General features: G+C 49.7%; 1 protein-coding gene across 15 annotated transcripts in view; it reads left to right on the forward strand.

The window, feature by feature from the left end:
- Positions 1 to 508: 508 nt before the first annotated feature.
- ADGRB1 (adhesion G protein-coupled receptor B1) overlaps positions 509 to 20,428 on the forward strand; it is a 291,999-nt gene continuing 272,079 nt past the window's right edge. For 9 of the 15 annotated variants that reach the window (XM_063175043.1, XM_063174964.1, XM_063175000.1 and 6 more), the window contains exon 1: positions 748 to 1,748. The gene's annotated coding sequence lies outside the window, so the exon portion shown is untranslated. Of the gene's footprint in view, positions 538 to 746; positions 1,749 to 20,428 lie in introns of those variants that run through there. The other 6 variants (XM_063174955.1, XM_063174924.1, XM_063174975.1 and 3 more) reach the window with 3 other exon arrangements.

Here is a 20,428-nt window from a genome sequence, read left to right on the forward strand (position 1 = left end):
TGGAGGCAGCACCTTTACCCCAAACCTGCCGGGATGTAGCCCGTACCTTTCACCCCAGCCCATTTCCTCCTCCTCCCGTCTGCTCAAACTTTCCCTTCCCCCCTCCCCAGCCTCCTGCTACCCTGGATGCGAGACCCCCCAACTGCCGCCCGAATTTCGGGTTAATGGAGCACGGAGTTGAGGGGGATGCTAGGAAAGAGGTGCAATTTAAACAATTAGGAAAGGGTTAATGGCTGTCGCCGTCTTCTGCCTGGGCAAACCCTGGTGCAAAGGCACGGCCGAGCCTGGGGGGTGCTGGGGGAGGTCCCCCCATCCCCGCCCTCCCTCCCCGCGGCTGAGGGGCTGAGATCCACCGCTCCACTGGTCCCCGCCGCCCTGACCAGTGTCCCGTTCCCCTTCCCGGGCTGCCAGCTCCGGGGAGAGCGATGAGAGAGCCCCAGCACCCCCCTCTCCCTGCCGGTACCCAGGCAGCGGCACCAGCGTCTCTGCGCATCCCTCTGCGGGCGAGCGGCACCGCTCCGCGCTGAGCCTCCGCAGGTTTTTGGGGGAGCGGGGGGGGAAGAGAGGAGGGGAGGGAAGCAGAAGCCTCGCCATCCTCACCACCACCACCATCCCGGCTCCCTCTTCACCTCCTGGCTCTCCCCGCTTAGGGCTAAGCTGTCCCGAGGAGGCTGCGCTGCTGCTGAGCCGGCAGAGCGCTCCGGCTTGGGGCTGGCTCCTCTGTTCCATCCATCCATCCATCCATCCATCCATCCATCCATCCATCCATCCATCCATCCATCCATCCATCCATCCATCCATCCATCCATCCAGCCAGCCAGCCAGCCAGCCATCCAGCCATCCTCTCCTGCTGGAGGCTAGCGGAGCATGCCCGATGCGATACCGTGTCAGTTCGGGTCCTCGCCTATAGCTGCCTGTTTTACAAAGCTCCGGTCCGTGCGTGTGCGTGTGTATGTGTGTGTGTGCATTTCATCCCTCCCTCCTATCCCTCCCTCCCTCTCTCTCTCTCTCTCTCTCACTCTAATGTGTGATCTGGAAAGCTTATAAAAGCCTGATGTAATCCTTAATGCAGCCCCTGGCTACAAAGACTGGATCTAGTTTCAGAGAGAGAGAGAGATTCAGAAGCAGAATTTTGAAAAAATAAATAAATAAATTTAAGAGGAAAAAAAAAAAAAGTGTGGGGGGAGAAGAGAGAGAAAGAAGGAAAAGCAGACGAGTGGATTTTAAACAAACATATCTTCCTGAAGAAGACCATTCTTGCTCCTCGCTGCTGGGAAAGCTACTCTGAACCCTGCTGTATATTTTTTTTTTCCAAAGGAGAAGACTTGATTGTCTGCTTGGATCTAATGATTTACTGGCTTTTAACTGCGTTTTTCCCCTCTCCTAAGGATTCCTCAAAAAACGGCTTAATTATTTTCAGCTTTTCTCTTCTACCTGCCTGTCTGCAGAGACACCAAAGGTTCTCCCTTCCTCTCCCTCCCCACCCCCATTTCTTTTAGGATTTTTCCCCCTTTTCCATTTAATATATACACACATATATATATATATATATATATATAAATGTGTGTGTATATATATATGTAGAGGCAAGAGTGGAGGAAGCAGAGGGGGAGAGAGAGCTCTGCCATCCTTTTGGACTTCACGCGCTGCCCAATGTTGGGCTGGTTACCCCTGGATATGTTGCTGGTTTCCATTTGGAATTTGACGAAGGGAAGGAGGAGGATATAAAACCTGGGGAGCTCGGCAAGGTAAGGGCTCCCGGCCACAATTCCTTCTTCCACGGAGGGGAGGGAAAAGGGGGAACGCGACTTCTCCGGCTTTGCCTGGAGCGCAGGGGGGTCTGACTCCATCCCCGGGGGAGACGGCGATGGGGGCAGCGCTGGGCACCCACTCCTCTCCTTTGGCCCCTGGAAACAGCACCCGGAGGATGCTCCCGTCCCCTTCCACTCAGCAATTTGGACTGATAAGAGCGTAATCATTCCCTGACACGGGAAGTTTTAACTTTTGTGCATGCGGGTCCTGTGGGCAAACATCAAGCACCGGCGGAAAATATTGAATGTCTGCAGGATGCGGAGGGGGGAATGCAGACGTGTCCCGGGGAAGGGAGATGGGGACTGGGTTTTCTGGGGGGATAGAAGGCAGCCAGGCGAGGGAAGAGGAGCGGGGGATCGCGACAGGAGAGCTGCAGAGCCAGCCGGGGCTGAACTGCAAAGTGCAGCGGAGCCGCGGTGCCTCCGCGGGCAGCCCCGGGGTCCGGGACTCCTCAGCCCGCAATGTTGGCAAACAAAGTGCCGGAAGGACAGACAGCTGCCTGCCCCGGGCATGAATTTACCCTCATGGCAGCTTCCTGCCTTCCCCCTTTTCCTCGGGGTGTGGGGGGGTCCCTTCTTGCATCGCTGCTTGTGTGGCACCTACCCAGGGTTGGAGGAGGCGATGAGCTCCTCATGTGCCCCCCCAAATTGCCATTTCTCAGCACTTGGCTTCACAGCGGGGGTGAAAATTAACCTTTAGCCTCCCTAGAGCTCCGAGTGTGGCACAGACACACAGACACACATACACATACACGCTGCCCCCGGGGATGCTGGCACCCAGGCACGGCTTTGCCTTTCTTTGGGGAGCGCCGGGGGAGAGAGCGGGTGGAGAGAGAGAAGGAGTCTCCATCAGGGATGCGTAATTACAAAGCATCTTGTTCTGAATCACCCTGTGTGGGAATGAACCGCAAAATTTGTCTCTCCCTCTTCCCCCACCGCCCCCTTGCCTTTCACGGCCTGACATTCGCTGATGGAGGGCGGCTGTTGATGCATCCTCAGACTTTCACCGAGAGGTGTTTCAGCCATGGCTCTGCCAAGGGGAAGAGAGGGATCCAGGGGGATCAGGTGGAGGTTTCAAAGGGACTTCTCAGTCCTGGCTGAGAGCAGGCACCGAATGGAAGGCACGGGGGTTGCAGATGAACTCTGCCAGGTACCTTCGGCTGTGACTCACACTCGTGTCCCTGATCCTGACCTGGCCAAGCAAACAGCCCCTGTGAATCAGCGGCACGGAGAGCAGCGGGGAGGGAGGGGAGCATCAAGGCAAGGTCAAAGGGATGGAGGGCACAAAGACACCCCCTGCCATCCCTGACCGCCCCATCCCTTCAGAGCCAGGGCTTTCCGATCAACGCAGCTCCAGCACTGGGTCTGCCGAGTTGCCAGGGCCAGCTGACAGCTGATGGCTGAGGGAGGAGGAAGAGGAGGAGGAGGGGAGGAAGGGGGCTGAGGAAGAGCGGAGCTACTTTGACAGATGCCCAAAGCTGCGTGCGCGGCAGAGCGAAAATCGCAGCGCCTCGAAAGCCTCGCTGGGAGGGAGCCAGGGATGCTCGGGGTGCAGGGGGCACCTCCCCAGCCCCGTGACCTGTTGATCGCTTCAGGTTCCCTCTCACCTGGCCAGGCAGAGCCTGAGGAAAGCCAGGAGGGCTGAGCCCCCCGGAGTTCCCTGGTGACCTCCGTGGTGTAGCAGGGAGGGCTCTGTATTAATGATGATGACTCTGCTTTGGCTGGTGCTGAAATATCTGTATTATCTATTATCAGCTGGGAGACCAGGCTGGAGGCTTCGCAGGGCTGGGATCTCATCCAAAGTCCGGGCTTGCTAAAGGAAACAAACAACTCCCCGTGCATATTAAGTAGGTCCCTAATTAATTAATGACTCATTAACCTGGGTCCCACAGTCCTTCCTGTGCCCAAGACCTCGCTGAGGAAGAGGAAGGAGGTGGTAGGGCAGAGCTGGGGAGGTTTTTACCCTTGGAGGGTGCTGAGGAATTGCACCAGCTCAGCCAAGCCGCACTGCCAGGGGACGGGGCAGAGCCAGGCAGGGGACACAGGAGAGGGCTGAGCACGCAGGACATCCTGCCTGAGGGGTCTCGGAGGGGCACAGGGGTTTGGAAAACCCAGGGGACCTCCATAAACTGCTCTGAGTGTTACAGAGGGGTCAGGGTGCAGCATCGCTCCTGCTGTGGAGGATGAAGGGGAAACCAGAAAGGAGCTGGCACAAGGCACAGCAAGGGCAGGAGCAGGGCTCTTGGTGCTTTTCATAGCACTTGGGATGGTGTTGCGGAGCCCTGGGTGCAGGGAGAAGGGCTTGGAATCCCCAGAATCGACCAGTGAAGGTGTTCAGGCTCAGGGAAGGGCTGGCTGCAAAGCTGAGGGGATTTCTATTAATGACTGTAGCCCCTTCTCCTTAGGTGAGGGAAAATGAGGCAGGGATCATGTGCTAGACCCCATACCCGGGATGGGAACTGTGTGTGTGTGTGTGTGGGAGTCGGGGGGACATCCTGAACCCCCATCACACCCCAAGGAGCAGCCAAAGGCAACCACCACGGCTGGGGGAGCATCCCACATCCCATCCTCTGCCACCCCAGCAAGACCTGCATCACCCTGTGTCCCGCAGGCACCCAGAGGTGCTCTGGGACACCCCCCACAACCCTTCCCTACCTTACATCACCCCACAAACCCCCTTTACAACCACGTCAAACTTAGCAAAACCCCTTAACCCACACATCCCACTCCATCCCTCTCACAGCATCAGGACCATCCCCGCTGCAACCCCGCGGAGGGAGAGGTTGGGAAAAGGCTTCGGGCATCGGGCATCTCCACCTAGTGCCAGGGTTCCCCCTCAGCCTCCCCCATCCCCAGGGCGGCAGCGGGAGCGGGGGGAGCTGCCGGGGGCGGCCGGGGCTTGCGGAGAGCGGCGGGGAGGTGGCGCTCGCCGCCCGGCTATCGCCGCTCGCCACCCCCGGAGCGCTCGGATGCTCGGCACAGCCCGCGGAGCGATGCTCTCCGCTATTCCCCCCCGCTAAAAAAAATATAAATAAATTTAGAAAAACCAACCCACAGCATATCTGCGGCTCACAAGAAGCGCTGGCTCCCACCCCGCGCCCGAAACGCGAAACCCATGGGGTTGATTTCCCACTCTCCAGCGTTGCCTTCGCGTTGAGTTTTTGCTCCCTCCTCCCATGTTTTTTGGCTTTTGTTTTTTTTTTTTTTTTTTTTTTTTTTTGTTTTGTTTTTTTACCATGCTCTCCCGCACGTTTTATCCCCCCTCCTCCCCTCTTCTCCCCAATTTCAGCATCCTTGTGAAAGCAGAGGCTCCCACCACCTCTCCACGGGAGTGGAAGTGATGCCGAGTGCAGCTCTGTTACTCCCATGCCCAGAATTGGGAAGGGGCTCGGAGGCAGCACCCAGCTCCAAGGGGTTTCCACACCATCCCTCACTCCCTGCAAGTGGCAGAAAGGGATGCCCGAGCACTTTGGTCCTGGGAATCCACCCGTGGTATCATCCAGCAGGGATGGTGCCCCATGCTCCAGGGGGAGATGGCAGAGGGGCTTCCTGCAGTGTGGGTGGCTTTTCTTTCCCAGTTTGTTTTTTTTTTTTTTGATGAAAAGGAGAAGGGGAAGCTTTTTGCACACAGATCCAGCCTCACCCCCTCCCTTGCTTAAGTGCAGCAGGCAGGAAATCCTCTGTCATCGATACCTGTTGCAGGGTGTATCAGCTTGGCTCATTAATTAGCTCCAGGAAAACCTGTGCTGGTAAACAAATGGCTCCGAGCTTTTCTCCGGGCCTTGTGGAATGCTGGTCCCCACCTTTCCAGGAGAGGTGCAAAGAGAGAGGAGTGCTTTCCTCAAGATGGATGACAGGCTGGCTCTGGAACCAGCTCGCCTCCTCCCCTCAGAGAAAATTCACATCCCCAGGCGAGACTCCAAAGGGAAGGGAGCTGGCACCTGGCCTGGAGGTTTGCAGGAGGGTCCTGCTCAGTGTCACAACATGCTGGAATGGCTAAAATGTGGCTGCAGACAAAGCCAAGGGGTCCCCATCACATCCCAGTGTTCACCATTCACAAGATGCCCCTGAGTTCTTCTCATGGCTCTTTCCCCAAATTCTCTGCTTGCCTGGGGTTTGCTGGGATTAAAAAGGGGCAGGAGGGTAATGCTTGTGTTTGAGACAAACTTGACTTAGAGTTAAATGCTGATGGAGGTTGATGTCCATCCATAAATTTGGGTGGGGATTTGGGAGTCTGAAGCAGAGGAAGAAAAGGACTGATGCACAGTTCCCAAGGTGGGCACAGGGGTCTCCTTCTTGGCATCTCAGCTGCCTTGAACCAATCTCTGCCAGAGAAAAAACAGCATTTGAATGACCCATCTGTGCTGGAGAGGCAGGGGTTCTTTTTGACTTGAAATTCACTGCTTTCCTTTAGATTAAATATTAGGAAGAAATCCTTTATTGTGAAGAGTTGAGGCACTGGCGCAGGTTGCCCAGAGAATCTGTGGCTGCCCCGTCCCTGGGAATGTGCAAGGCCAGGTTGAACAGGGCTTCGAGCAACCTGGGACAGTGGAAGGTGTCCCTGCCTATGGCAGGGGGGTGGAATGAGATGATCTTTAAGGTATCTTCCAATCCAATCCATTCTGTGATTTTATGAGTTATACATGGCCCCATCAGATGCCAAATCCACAGGAGATCAGCCCTCTAAGTCCGAAACGACCATGGCAGGGAGCTGTGGCAATCTTCATTTCCCCAAATCAGGACCACCATAGATGCCACCCCAGTCTCCAGCATCCCAGTGTTTGGAGGTCCCACCTGCCCTGTACCCTCCCCTAATGCTCCTGCTGCCAAAAAGGAAATTCTCCCACTCCATCCCTGGCCCATGACTGGGGGCATTTTATTCAGACCTAAAAAACCATCAACTGGAAGCCAAACTTCTCTCTTGGAGAGCAATCTGGAAGGGCAGCCCACGGGGGGAGTGTAATTCCCTTTCCCTTCCATGCACTCCGTGTGATATTTGGCTCTCTAATGTGGTTTGCAGAGTGCTGAGGCTACAAAGCACAACAATAAAATAATAAATAAAAAAAATAAATAAAGAAAAGGAAAATGAGCAGTAAATGAAGTCCCCTTCAGAACATCCATTTGTCGTCACATCTCGAGTTCAGAATTTCCTCGCGGTGCCTCTCGGAGCGAGGGTTTTGTATTAGTCTGATTATGCTGAGATAATCTGTCATGTTGCTCCAGGAAGCTCTGAGGGAAGAGGACAAAAAAAAAAAAAAGGAAAGGAAAGATAATATTTTAAATCAGAGGGCTGCTAGATTGGTGACTCTGTCTGGCAGACACACATCACTGCCCCCTTTATGAAAATTTTAATTGGTTACCTCTGTCAGAGAAAATGAGAGATTTGCTGATTTTAATTTGTTGGAGAGAATCACTCCCTGCCAATGTTATCAAAATTAAACTGGAGATGGTTTCTTACTTTCCTTCTCCCACTCCCTCTGCATTTTCTCCTGAAATATCCCTCCCTAAAAGATTGATTAAGGAGTGACCAGCTGATGACAAATGAATTGTTGAAGTGGCAAACTCTGCCCTGCTTGGTGTCCTGCCTTATCCCTGGGACAGGGAGGATCAGGAGAGCAAACAGCATGTGGAGGAAGAATGGACAGAGACCTAGTAAGGAAATACAGATATTTTTGGGGAGGGGTAAAAACTGGAACAGATGGGTGTCACCTCTTGTGGTGCACTGCATGTTGGCTGAAGTGAGTGTATGAAACAAGATATATAAAATATAAATTCCTCCTTCCAGTGTTTCAAGTACCATTGTGGTTTTAGCTTGGTGATTTGCTCCAGGTAGAGCTGCTGTTTGCTGGCTTCATGTGGCCTGGGAGCAGGGCAGAGGAATCCTGCATGTGTTTGGGGGCACCATTTTGTGCATGCCACGTGCATGTCCCGGTATTTGTTGTTGCCAGCTCTTTTCCTGAACCCTGAGTTTTGGTCAGAGGCAGGTCCTGCGACACCTCCCGCCATGATTTCAGCACTCCCACCTGCAGGCTCACCTTGTCAGCTGCCTGTTCCCAGGCTGGCTTTGCTAGATGGAGATGTTCCCTCAGTTTTTTGAGCTCAGCTGGCCTATAACAAAGTCCTTGCTGTTTGCAAAATGGCTCTTTTCTTCCTCCCTTCTGTCAGCTATTAGGAATATCCCATTCCTGGCAGACGTGCCCTATTCCATATTCATTGAGAATTAGCACGGCTCTCTGTCTCAATGTTTTTGGGATAGGGGTCATCATGATATCCTGCTAGAATAGATTTGGAGCTGAAATGCTTTGTCTCTGTCCCATCTGTGCTCCTGTCTCCCTGGGGATGATCCTGCAAGCCAACAGCTCCACAAACTGATGAAGTTTGGGTTGCCCAGCACCAAACCCCTGTGGCCGATTTTAAAAACTGCTGTCGTTCAATTCTCTCTGTGGGCCAAGGACAGGGGTCAGGGCACACTTAATTAAGACTTTGGTCTTTCGTCAGGTTGGTGTTTTCTCATTTGTGAAATGGGGAAGCCTGGCTCCCTCCTCCCCTGTGTGGCTCCATGCCAGCTCTGTGTCCAGCTGGATGTGGTCAAATCACATTTCCTCTGGGATCCCGAGGTGAAGGGCACCAGCTGAGCCCCAGGGATGGTTTATTCTTCTTGTGTCTTGACTGTGAGCATGTGTCCACCCTCAAACATTCCTCCAGAGCCGTCTTTTCCTGTCCTTTCTCAGTCCTTAATTTCTTGAGGTCCTTCTATAATGAAGCAGGTAATTTCTACACCGGCCTTGAATTTCCTCTGGATTAAACACCTCCTTTTCCAGGAGAACCTCGTGGAGCACTGCAAAATGCTCCTTTGTATAGTCCAGCCCAGTTGGACACTCCAATCAATCAAGGAGTCAGGCTTTGTGCTGGATGTTGTTGAGCAGCAATGTAACAATGGAGATCTCCTCCAAACAAATATCTGCTGGTTCCTGCAAATGAAAGTCGATACACCCTCACAAGGAAATCTGTCCCAGTGGGGTCTTTTGTATCGAAAGCCCTGTTGGTAGATTTATTCATTGTGCAGGGCCCTTCCCTTAACAAGTCAGTTATTCATTGGCCATTGCTCCAGGGCGTGGGGAATTTATGGTCATAGTCCTGTAATCAGATATTTTGTTATAGAGGGCTTTGCCACCATGAAAGGGCTGAATAAATCAGTATGTAGCAGAAATTGATCCTCTCACAGGCTATTTCTGGATTCAGCTTCTGCTCTGAGAGTGTTTTCTCCCTTCTGGAACTGAAGTCTTTGCATGTTTGCCTTGTGGTCAGGTCTACCAAAGCTCTGCTTTAGTGCCTGTGTACAGACAGACACACACTTAGTTCTGTTTTCTGGACCTGATTTTTGTTCTGAGATACTTCAGGTCCATGCTGCTGCCATTTCCCAGCCAGAAAAAAAAAAATCTCTATCACCTGACTTAAACATCTGCAGGTTGGAAAGAATTGCTTGAAAAGGCTTTAATCAACTGCTGGGGAAGAAAGGGAAATCTGATTTTGAGTAGCTGCATTGGTGCCTTAAGTACTAAAGAGCTTGGCCTGCTAATCTCCTCTTCTCAGATGTTGTTCCACAATCTGATCAGCTCTATTGAGCTGAAACAAGGGTTAATTGCTAACAAAATGCTCCACACCTTCCTGCCTACAAGGAAAGGGGCAAGGGTGAGCCCCTTGCTTTTTGGAGCTTAGTGCAATCTCACCATGTGCAGCTGATGGTGGGGGAATTGGACTCTTGCATGTGCGCCAGGAATATCTGTATGTGGAGGTAAAATTACAGCAGAGCCTCTGATTTTTATGGCAGAAATCAGGGATGGGAGGAGAGGAAAAATCTCTGTAACCTAGCAGCCTGCACAGCTGCTGCCTCCCAGGTCGTGGGTGATGTTAAATGTTTAAATGTCAATGAACCTCCCCCCTGAGCAGGGCTGAGCTGTCTTGGCTCTTACACTGGGGATGGAGCTTGGCAGTGCTGAGGTTCCTCAGTGGTCAGACACTGCCTTGCATGCGTTCCCCAAGGCACAGCATCTTTCTAGGGAAGCTCTGATGGCTGCAGGGGTGGGTTTTGGCTTAAGGAGAGTCTGTGACAAAAGACATTCCTGTGCTTGGTCTGCTCTGGTGAGTGCAGCCCAAAGGAGGGTCAAACTGTGATAAGGAGCATCTGAATTATGTCCACCTGTGGGAAGACAAATGCTGAGAAGGCCTGGGGGACTCTGAGCTGCCCACATTTCAGTAGAATCACAGAATGCCCTGTGCTGGAAGGAAACCACAAGGACCATCGAGCTCCTAGACCTGCACAGGACAACACCAAGAATCCCCCATGTTCCTGAGAGTGTTGTCCAAACTGGAATGCTGAGGAACCTGTTCTGGTTCCTGACCACCTTCTGGATGAAAAACCTCTTCCCTGTTCCAATATAAACCTGTCCTGACACAGCCCCAAGCTTTTCCTTCATATCCCATCACTGGATACAGCACTGCCCTCCCAATCACTCATTCTAGCACCTCCAGGTCAGCCATGAGGGCAAGTGAAGAAATAACCAGACAGTGAATAAATGTTCACTGCATATTCTGAATGCTTTAAAAAAATGACATGAACAATGTTAAATATTTCCTGTCCTGTGTCACTTGCTGGCTCCTGCCAGCTCGGGGTTTTCAGATATGTTACCAGGGATAGCAATGCTGTCAGGACTTTCAGAGTCTCCAGATGGAGATGATGCTACAACCAGCAGGAGAGATGGTGACAGGCAGAAGAGCAGCAGAGCTGGGAGGGCAGGGGGGAAGCTGGGAGAGATCCCAGAAAAATGCCAGTTGGCTGGGGGATCCACTTAAGTGGGATGAGTGGAAATACCAGGAGGGGCATCCTTTGCTGCGAGAGCTGACATGATTGTGGATGTACCCAAGGCATCCCTCGGGGAGCAGAAGCTGTGGGAAGTGCCTGCAGGCACGGAAATGCCACTGGAAGTGACATTCTCCAGATGGGGAATCCTCAGTCTGGATATCCTCTACCAAGATCAAGGGAGATGGTGAAGCAGCTTGCAGGAGGGGAATTCCAGAGGCCTCTTCCACCTTCGAGCATCTGTGATTCTTGGATGTGAATATGTGGAGATGGGACGCAAGTACTGCAGGTTTTGATGCCCTCACTGGACACAGATGCCCCCAGGAGCTGCAGGATATTCAAAGATGTCCTGGTGAATGAACTGAAAGCTGTTTTGCAGGACAAACTCCAGTGTGGGGCTGTGTAGCAGCAATCTTTGTGTCGTCCTCCTCAAAAGGGAGGAAATCTGACAGGGATGGAGATCTGGGGTCTGAAATTCGAGGTTTTGAGTGGAAGAAAAACCTTTTGTAATGGTGTGAGACAGGCTTACAACCCCTCAAGTAGAGACTGTCCTTCCCTGTGTTTGGACAAAGGCCTGGTTTGATGTCCTGTTGACTTGATCTCAGTTTTCTAGACAAGGCCCTTCTTGCCAATTCCATACCCCTGCATCTCTCTGGAGTCTTACACTGATTTTTTGGCTGGGCTGTGACCAGAGGCAATGCCACAGCATCTTTGGTCAGAAATGTGCACTCACCCTGCCCTAAAATGTGATGCTTACATTCTTTTATTCCCATATCACAAAATACTCATATTTTTGTGGATATCTTCTTCTGTGGTCCTGGGAAAAGCCTTGGCTTGTTCTGCAGTTGAGTTTTCCAGGATGTGGAAAGGGGGGATACTCCACCAAAAGCTGCAACTTCTCCTTCCTTGTTCTGTGGTGCTGATGTCTGGTGGGTCCTTCCCTTGCCTGGTTTGGCTTTTGACTTGTGATTATAAGTAATGGTTTTCCCAAAAGTACCTCTAGGACCATCCTGGAATGCTCCTGAGAATATCACCTGGCTGCCAACAGCATCAGGCACAATATGGGACAAACTGCTGGGGACGGGGAAGATGGTTGGTAAAGCCAGCTGTGATCCCTATCAGCCCTTTGTATCTTTGTTGGATTGGAGCTCAATTTAAAAGGCTGAGAGAACTGATCCACCTTCCTCTTCCCTGCCTTGAGCAGGCCTTAAACGCGTTTGTAGAAGATCCCACCACAATTTTCTCCATTTTGCCTGGCGAGGGGAATGTGGGACAAACAAAGCACTGATTTTTTTTTTTCTCAACTCCTTTCCCTTGCTCAGAAGAGTGGTTGGATGTAAATGGGACATGGCTCTTCCCAATCCTGGAGCTGGGTCAGCAGTGCTCTGCTCTGACAGCGCTCAGCGCAACGGGAGCGCCGCGGATGTGCCACACCGGGCACGGCGCCTTCCACGTGGGCTCAAAGCCCTCCCTGCAACCTCCTGCTCTCATAAATGCAATTTATGAGCCTCAAGGTGCCCAGCAGGCCGTGGAGAGGTGGTTATTAAAACCCCAGCTTCCCACCTCAAATTACAACCCAAATGCTGTGTTTGTTTCCCACTTCACACCGTCCCTCGGGGGTTTTCCTTCAGCGCTGAGCCCTTTTGAAGTTGCTGCTGATTACAGAGCAGGCAGTGTAATAATCTCCCTGTGGAAAGCATTTGGAGCTGGGGGGAAGGAAATCAATCACCCCAGAGCAGGGATCACAACTAGGGTGGGGGATTAATGGTGCTGCCCAGCCAACCTTTCCACTCAGGGGCTCACCCTGCTCTGGAGGCTGCAGATCCTTAGACAGTCAAAGAAGGAGCATTTCAAAGAGGGTTTAAGCCCTGCAGATTGGCTCCCAGTCTGGAAGGTGACTTCAGTGGTGTAATTATTCTGTCCAGTCACCCTCATCAAGCACTGGCAGCTGGAGCTCTTCTTGAACCCTGATTTTCTCAGTTTTTGTGGTGACTTGATTGGCTGTTCCCTGGCTCATCAAAGGACTGAATCATTTAAAGTTATTATGCTTTATTTCTTCTCAAATTATTGACCAACACTATCTTGTGCCTCTGCACTTTTCCTGATGAGCCTTTTTGGATATACATCACTTGATCACTGTGTGTTGCACAACACTGAATATGAGCATGGCCAATGCAGAACTCCCGAGCACAGAGGCAGCTGCTTGGTCTGTGGCTTGAATTTGATGGAAAGTGAACCTCTGGCAGAGCTAAGGTCAACATCTGGAGGTCTTGAGATTGTGCTTCATCACCAGCTCAGCACTTTTCCTCTGTGAAGTTCCTGGAGAGCTGTTACTATCTGTGAACTGGTATTTTGCACCCTTTCCCTCAGGAGAATTTATTTATTTATCTTGATATCAGGACTCCTGCTGGTGAGTCTTGTCCTCCAGATGTTCTTGACTTGATCCACAGCAGGTCCTGGATGTCTGCAGTATTTGAATTTTGCCAAATATGAACCATAAATAGCTTTGAAATGTGCAACAGCACAAAGCCTGGTATTTTTGCATTGGTGTGACAGGCAGATTTGGGAGGTGGAGGGCACCATCTGCTGATTAATGGCTATTTCCTTTTAGCTCATAAATCAGTAGTGAGCTATTAGTTGTAGTAACTGTTCTTCCCCTTTAACAATGAAATCTCTAACATTGGTAAATATTCAAGGTGAGAGGATGGCAAGGAGACCTGGGTAAATACAATGCTGCTGTTGGCACCATGGTGGCTGGTAGAGGCTCTGGCTGGTGTGGAGCATGGTTATGGTCTGTAAAATCAGATTTTTGGAGACACCTTTCCTTCTTAGTTCAGGAGTGGAGGTGGGTTTCAGAGTTTGTCAGAGTTTCTTTCCTTTCTGATTAATCCTTGCAAGTACTTTGCTCTTCCAGCATCTCTCATGTGTGCAGGGGTATGAACCCTTGCAGATCTTCAATCAATGAAATATCACATCAAATGTTAATTAACAATACAGGCCAGGGCTTGTTCTTTGACTTGGTGACCTTGTGCAACTCACTGCCACAGAACAAAACTCTCACTGTATCTTATTCCTGTGATTTATTCCTGATCCTAAGGTTTATTAGCAATAATCCCTGCCCCATGCCATCCCCTGGGTAGTGCTTGGTATTTCCTGTGTAGAAAATCCATGGTGGGGATGGATTCCACACAGAATCATGGAATATCCTGAGTTGAAAGGGACCCACAAGGATTATTGAGTCCAGCTCCTGGGACAGTTCATCAGGTGATCCCTGAGATTGGGTTCTGTCCCTGAGCAGCCCAACAGTTCAATTGCAGGCAAAAATGCCATTTCTGAGTGAAATAATGTTAATAAATAATGAGTGACCAGGAGAAAAAGAAAGGTTAAAATGAGAAGGAAGCCACTGTCATCGCAGTCCAGCACAGTGGAGTGTGGCAGCTCAGATGAGTCTCCAACACAACCTTGACCATCTGGGCTGCTTTCCTGAATCCAATCTTGCTGTTTCATAGAATAACAGAATTGTTAAAATTCAAAAATACCTTCAAGTTCATTGAGTCCAAATATCAGCCCAGCATCGCCACTACCAAATTCCCACTCATCCATGTCAACAGCACCACCATCACCACATTCACCATCATCCATGGTAGCTCAGATGAGTCTCCAACATAACCTTGACCATCTGGGCTGCTTTCCTGAATCCAATCTTGCTGTTCCATGGAATCACAGAATTGTTAAAATTCAAAAAGACCATCAAGATCATCAAGGGAAAAATATCAACCCAGCATCGCCACCACCAAATTCCCAATCATCCATGTCATAGCACCACCATCACCTCATTCACCATCATCCATGTCTACACATTTCTGAGCACTCCCAGGGATGATGACCCCACCACCTGCCTGCACAATACATTTCAATATTTTACAGCCTTTATCATGAAAAACAAAAATCCCAATATCCAAACTAAACCTAATCTAATTCTTTGATGAATGCTCATGGCTTGCAGAGCAGCACCAGTCCAGTGCACACAGAAAGAGACAGCCAGGCTTGGCAGCACTGTTTTTTTGTCCAAGTTTCAGTGACTTTCAGTGTCTGGGCAGGCTCTTGGCTCCTCCTTTGCACCACTTCTCAGCAGTAATGAGGTAACCCACCAGTGACTTCCCTGAGCATCTGTTTCATGGGGGAAGTGATTTTCCTCACTGCTGTACTGATTGGAAGTGGAACAGCCTTCAGTCCTGTGTTATGTTCAGGGGGCACCAAGTCTCCCACAGGCTCAGAGAGCTTTTATCCACAAATATCAACCTGTAACTCAGCAGTGGCTTCAAAACCACATTTGCTTGTGAGACAAAACCTGATAATTTCTGGCCATTCAAAAGCATCCGGAACATCCTAAATTGTGTCCTCTGGGCTGGGTTACAATGTCAAGTCTTTTGTATTTCAGATTTTTCTGTATGATTATTGGAGCAGGGGGATGGAGCCACTACATGAGCAATCAAGGACTTTCCATCCCCGTTTTCACCACCACTGGGGCATTTAGATGAACCCCAGGACACTTTCTAATCCTCCCCCCATCTTGTGCCATATTTAGGGCTTGGTAAACCAAACAGGGATAGGACACAGATCCAAAACCTGGCCTGGTTTTGTGCAGACTGTTTAATTTTTAGAAATGTTTCAGAACATCTTCTCAGGCAGCATTGTCTCATCCCAACACTGATCCCAGTTCAGAGGAAAACGTGGCCAAGGAATGTTCCCAGCAGGGACATGAGTCACCTTCTGGCAGGGAGAGGGGTGAAATCCTCAGCTCTTGTTGCCCTGTGCTCATTTTGAGCCAAGCAGCAGCTCATGGGCTGAGATGCCTGTCTGGGGGCTCCTCTCTGTGCTGGAATATCCCCCTGCCACAATGCACTTTTACAGCTCCATAGATCACTGGGTAAAACCCACATTTAATTCTATGGTAAGGTCACTTTTTTGCTTAAAAGGGACAGAATGGATTTAATTTATAATCCTCTCCAACTTTATGGCTTGCATTTAGAGTTATATCTATTATGTGGTGCCAAACACGTATTATAAAAATTGATTCCCCCCTTTTCTCCTCCCTAGATTTGCTGTGTCAGGCAGATTCTGATTGCCCTCCCCTTTGCTTTAAGCCAGAAGATTGACTGAGGTGGTGGATCTAAACGTCAGGGATGACATCTGAGCCTGCAAAGTGCAAGTTTATAGGGAATGGAACTGGCCCAGATCTATTCCTGGGTGTTTGGGAAGGAACACCATCTCTGCCAGCCTGTCACAATGCAGGACAGGAGGACAGAGCTGCAGGCTGCAGGGGAAAATGCAGCTCAGAGTCAGGGTGAGGTGCAAAGGGGTTAGTAGGTGACCTGGTGTTGGTGTCTGGGTGTGGGTCCTGCCATGGCCACGTGATGCGGGCACATCCCTTAAATTCAACAGCAAATTTTAGGCAAGGGACATAATGTTCAGAGGAGGTCATAGTGAAGAATTGTTACTGTTTTTTAGTCCAGGAAAGTATTCAGACAGTTTTTAAGGGAGTTTCAAGGAGGGAAGAGAGGGAATGGGGTGACACCAAGAGGAATTAACCTAAATTTACCACCTGATTTTTACCTGCAGCACTTGTGTTCTGTGTACCCACACTTTAGCATCTTAAATAAGTTCAGAGGTGTCTTTGCAGAGCAGAGAACATCAGAGAGGGGCAGAGAAGGAAAGGCAGCAGCAGGAATTGTTGTGGGTTTTGGGAATTGTTTTGAACTCCTTTGGCCAGGAGTGTCCATCCCACAACAGCTCCGTGGATGCTGTGGCTTGTGGCAGGAGTTGGGTAAAGCTTCAGAGAAGTGCCTTCCCTTGATTTAGAGGCTTCCAAGAGGTGATGATGGAGCACTTAGAGGGAGATTTGAGGCTCAGCCAGGGCTCTGGCAGGAATGGGAGCATCCCCAGATCACAGTCCATTCTCTGGGAGGGCAGCAAGGTGGGATCTGCCTCCCTCTCTTGCAGCCGCATTCCTGTGGCAACATTTTTCTATCTCTGTGATTAAGTTGTGCTCATAAAATCTTTACCAAACCCCCCAGACAAGCTGTTAACTGCCCTTTAAACCTGAGCTGGGGAGAAATGAGCCACATTTGCCTACACACAGCCCTGGCCATGCTTGATTGAGAGACTGCAGTAAAACTTGAGCTATAAATAAAACACATGTGCCTGTGTCCACAACAGTGTTCTCCTGAGAAGATGCCATTTGCTTCAAGACTTCAGTGAAATATCCATATTTTCAGCCTCCATCTATATTAATGAGTGGATTTTTTTAAATTGTGGGGCTTTTTTGGATGTTGTTTTTTGTTTGATTACATATATTTTAATTTCTTTCCTTTGTTGCAATGAGAATAAGGCAACAAAGGAGACTTGGGGACATGAGCAAGGTGGCAAGGGACAAAAGGGACCAAAATACCTGCTAGTGGTGAGGGACAAGCACCATTTAGTTGGGGTGTTAGGGGTGAAGAAAGATCCCTCATTCCTTGAGCAGGTTCACACTGCTGCTCCTCCTGAGCCTTTTTCCTGAAAGCCAGGCTCGGTTTAACTTGCAATAGAACAATCTTCTCTGAGTGGAGAGATCTTGGGGCTCATCTTTGCTCACTGAGTAATGAAACAAAGCCAAAAGAAAAAAAAAAATTGGAAATTATAAAACAAGAGCTTGTCAAATGTTGGGTTGCTTAATTTTGTTTTGTTTATTTTTTAGTCTTGATTATGGACCATGACAAGGCTCTCTAGAGACTCAAAAATCACACCCAGGTTTTATTTTAAGTATTGCTTGTAGTTGTTTTTTAGTATCATCTGTCTTTCATAATCGCAGAACTTAAGAAATTTTGATCTGAATGCCAGGTACTACGAGAGTGGTGGAATGAGAATCTGAGGGCAGAGATCTGTCAGAAAGGAGCAGGAGATTACCCAACAGTAATAAGGACTGAATAGAGTCTCCATGGGGAGTGAAGGATTTGCCTCTGCATCTTTTCTTTCGGTCTCCAAGGAGCTCTGTCTCTGGAACAGCAGCATCTCAGGAACTGAAAGCAGCAGTTCACAGGGAATGAAGGTCTCTCTGGCACTGGAGCCACATTTATCAGCATCCTGGCTGAAAAAGTCATGTAATTTAGGTTCATTGTGCATGTGGAGATTGAAAACCTGATTTTTTTACTTAAATTTGCTCAAAATTAGACAATTTAAATGGACCAGCTTTGGCCTTGGAGGCAAGATTTAAACATGGGATGGAGGTTCAGTCACACCTGTGGGGAGAAAAGTCCTAAAGAACCTTGTGCCTCTGCTGTAAATAAGTGGGTTAATGCCTGGGCTTGATGATCTTTTCTAACCTAAATGATTCTGTGATTCCAAATATGCTCATGGTACCTGTGATGGGGAAAGTAATGAATACAGGAGGAATGTGAGGGTGGGATTGAGAGGGATAATAAAAACAGGAAAAGGTCAGGGGCCACTGTGCTCAGAATGATCACTTCACCGTTTGGTTCAGATTTGCCCATTTGCAAAGATTTCTGCCTGTTAAAAGGGGAAGGAGATGGTTCATCATTGGTTTCTTTCATCTCTCCTAGAATGTTCAGCTTGACAGAGAGATGAAAGTCAGGCAGGAGGGGAAGAGTTTTCTGTCCCCATTTCCGTGGTGTACAACATCCCCCAGAGGTTTTACCAGGAGATTGTGGCTCAAAGCTCAGACAGGGAAGAGGAGAATCATAGAATGGATCATTCTTCAATGAGAAGTTCTGCTGGGCTTGGACAGAGCAGTTTAGAAGTGTTCCAGCTTTAAACATAATTCCGTATCTTATCAGGAGGAGGCTGCTCCTTGGAATTTTCCCTGGACTCCTAAAATCTCTGTACCCTTGAGGACAAGGCATTAGAGGTGGAGGACCTTAAATTAAAAATGAGCAGAGAAATGGAAGGAGTCTCTGCTGCCTGCAGAAGGTCATCAGTCACACTGCCGGCTGTCACCCGAGTCCTTGAGCCATGGGAGGCTTAGATGTAAGGTTGGAGCAGAAAACTTTCACTGGGTTGCTGATGAGTCACCAAACACCTGAGAGAAAACAGAGGAGGCATCTCAGGGGTGGAGAACCACAGAAAAGCAAAGCCCTGTCCTGTCCAGCTCTATAGGTGGGAGCTGCAGAGGGGTGAAGTTTCCACCTTTCTGCATTAAATACAGAAGGACAGCACTGGAAAATCACTTTCCAAAGGCTTTCCTAATGAAATCCACCTCAACATTAGCAGGGAGATTTCCTTCTTAATCATACAAGATTGACTGTCCTGGACAATAATTGTTCTGGTGGCTAAAATCTCAACCTAGGTATATTTTTTTTTGCCAAATCAAGCTTGTCTATTCTCACAGCATCACTGCCCTTTAATTTGAAGGTTTTCTAAAATTCCTCTGGTGCTTCCTTTTCAGAGCTTTAATTATAGCATTTTAATTTTCTCTTCATTTTCCTTTTGCAAAGCCAAGTGCACCAGTATCTTGTGGCAAGTCTGGTCACCTAAGTGATCATTCTTTGCAACCCTGTCTCACTGTGAATTCATGTTACTTGAAGCTGAGAACAAAAATGGATCTAATATTTTAGACATGGTCAAAGATAGTGTCTTCCTAATATCTGGAAACCTGGCAATATTCCCCCTCACTGTGTCCCAGCTTGATACATTGTCTTTTTCGCAGCGTGTTATTTGTTTTTACCCAATCTCTGTCTTTATCTTCTGCCGGTTTTTTTTTTCTGCTCTGCTGAAATCACTTTACTCCTTTTCAGCTTTTAGCTTAGGAATGTCCTCATTACCCAAATGTGACAGTGTTATTTTCACGTCACACCTGGGGGAAACTAAGGCAGAGGCAAAAAAAAAAAAATAGAAAAGACTTGACCTTCAGGGTGAAGGTGGCAAATCTTTGCCAAAAGCCGGTGATTCCTTGGACACCAGGTTGCTGTTGGCATGAGGGCTTTGTCCTGCCTCGATGAAGCCGAGGTTCCAATGCCTCCCCGTGGGCACAGGCTGCCTCTTCCAGGCAGGAATTCTCATGAGGAGCCCGGTTGTTTTCCCTGCATCCCCCCTCCCTCCTTCGCCGGGACGGGGATGAATGGGAAGAGAGAGGCTCTGAGTGGACTCTGTTCTCCAAGCCCAGTCGCTGCTGAATTTCAAATAACTCCCCAAACAAAACCCACACAAGCAGCCCCTTGTGCTCCTCTATCTCCTCTCTCTTTGGCCTTTAGTCCCCAGGCTTGGCAGCAGCGCTGCTCTTCTGTGGCTCGTCACATGCGAGGCGGGGAGGATGGGCGGCTTTGTCGCCCTTCTCTTTGCTCAGGGGTCTGGAACAACAGAGCCCTTTGCCTTGTTTGCTTTGCTGGCCCACGAGGGAGCAGGAGGAAGGAGGTTGGTGTAACCCCCTGGCAGGTTTTTTGGTGAATTTTGTATGTTTAGAGGAGTGACTGTCTCTGCTCGTCCTTGTCCCCTGCCTCCCTTGTGCTGGTGGGGACAGCTCTCCTCCTTGTAGGGGACAGTGGGTGCTTGGGGACAGGAAAAGATGCTGTCCCACACCTCAGGACAGGGCAGTACTCCTGTCCCAGAAGGATTTGCCAGCTGCAGAGATCATGGCTCAGCTTTTGCCTTCAATGCAGGCAGCAGTGAAAAGGGACAGAGGGACAAATCCAGCTGGGAGCTGTTGTTTGCCCACAGCGCTGACATCCTGAGATATGTGGGATGGATGCCATTCTCCTGGCAG

The sequence above is a fragment of the Melospiza melodia genome, chromosome 1 (assembly GCF_035770615.1).
Source record: "Melospiza melodia melodia isolate bMelMel2 chromosome 1, bMelMel2.pri, whole genome shotgun sequence".
Taxonomy (NCBI): Eukaryota; Metazoa; Chordata; class Aves; order Passeriformes; family Passerellidae; genus Melospiza; species Melospiza melodia.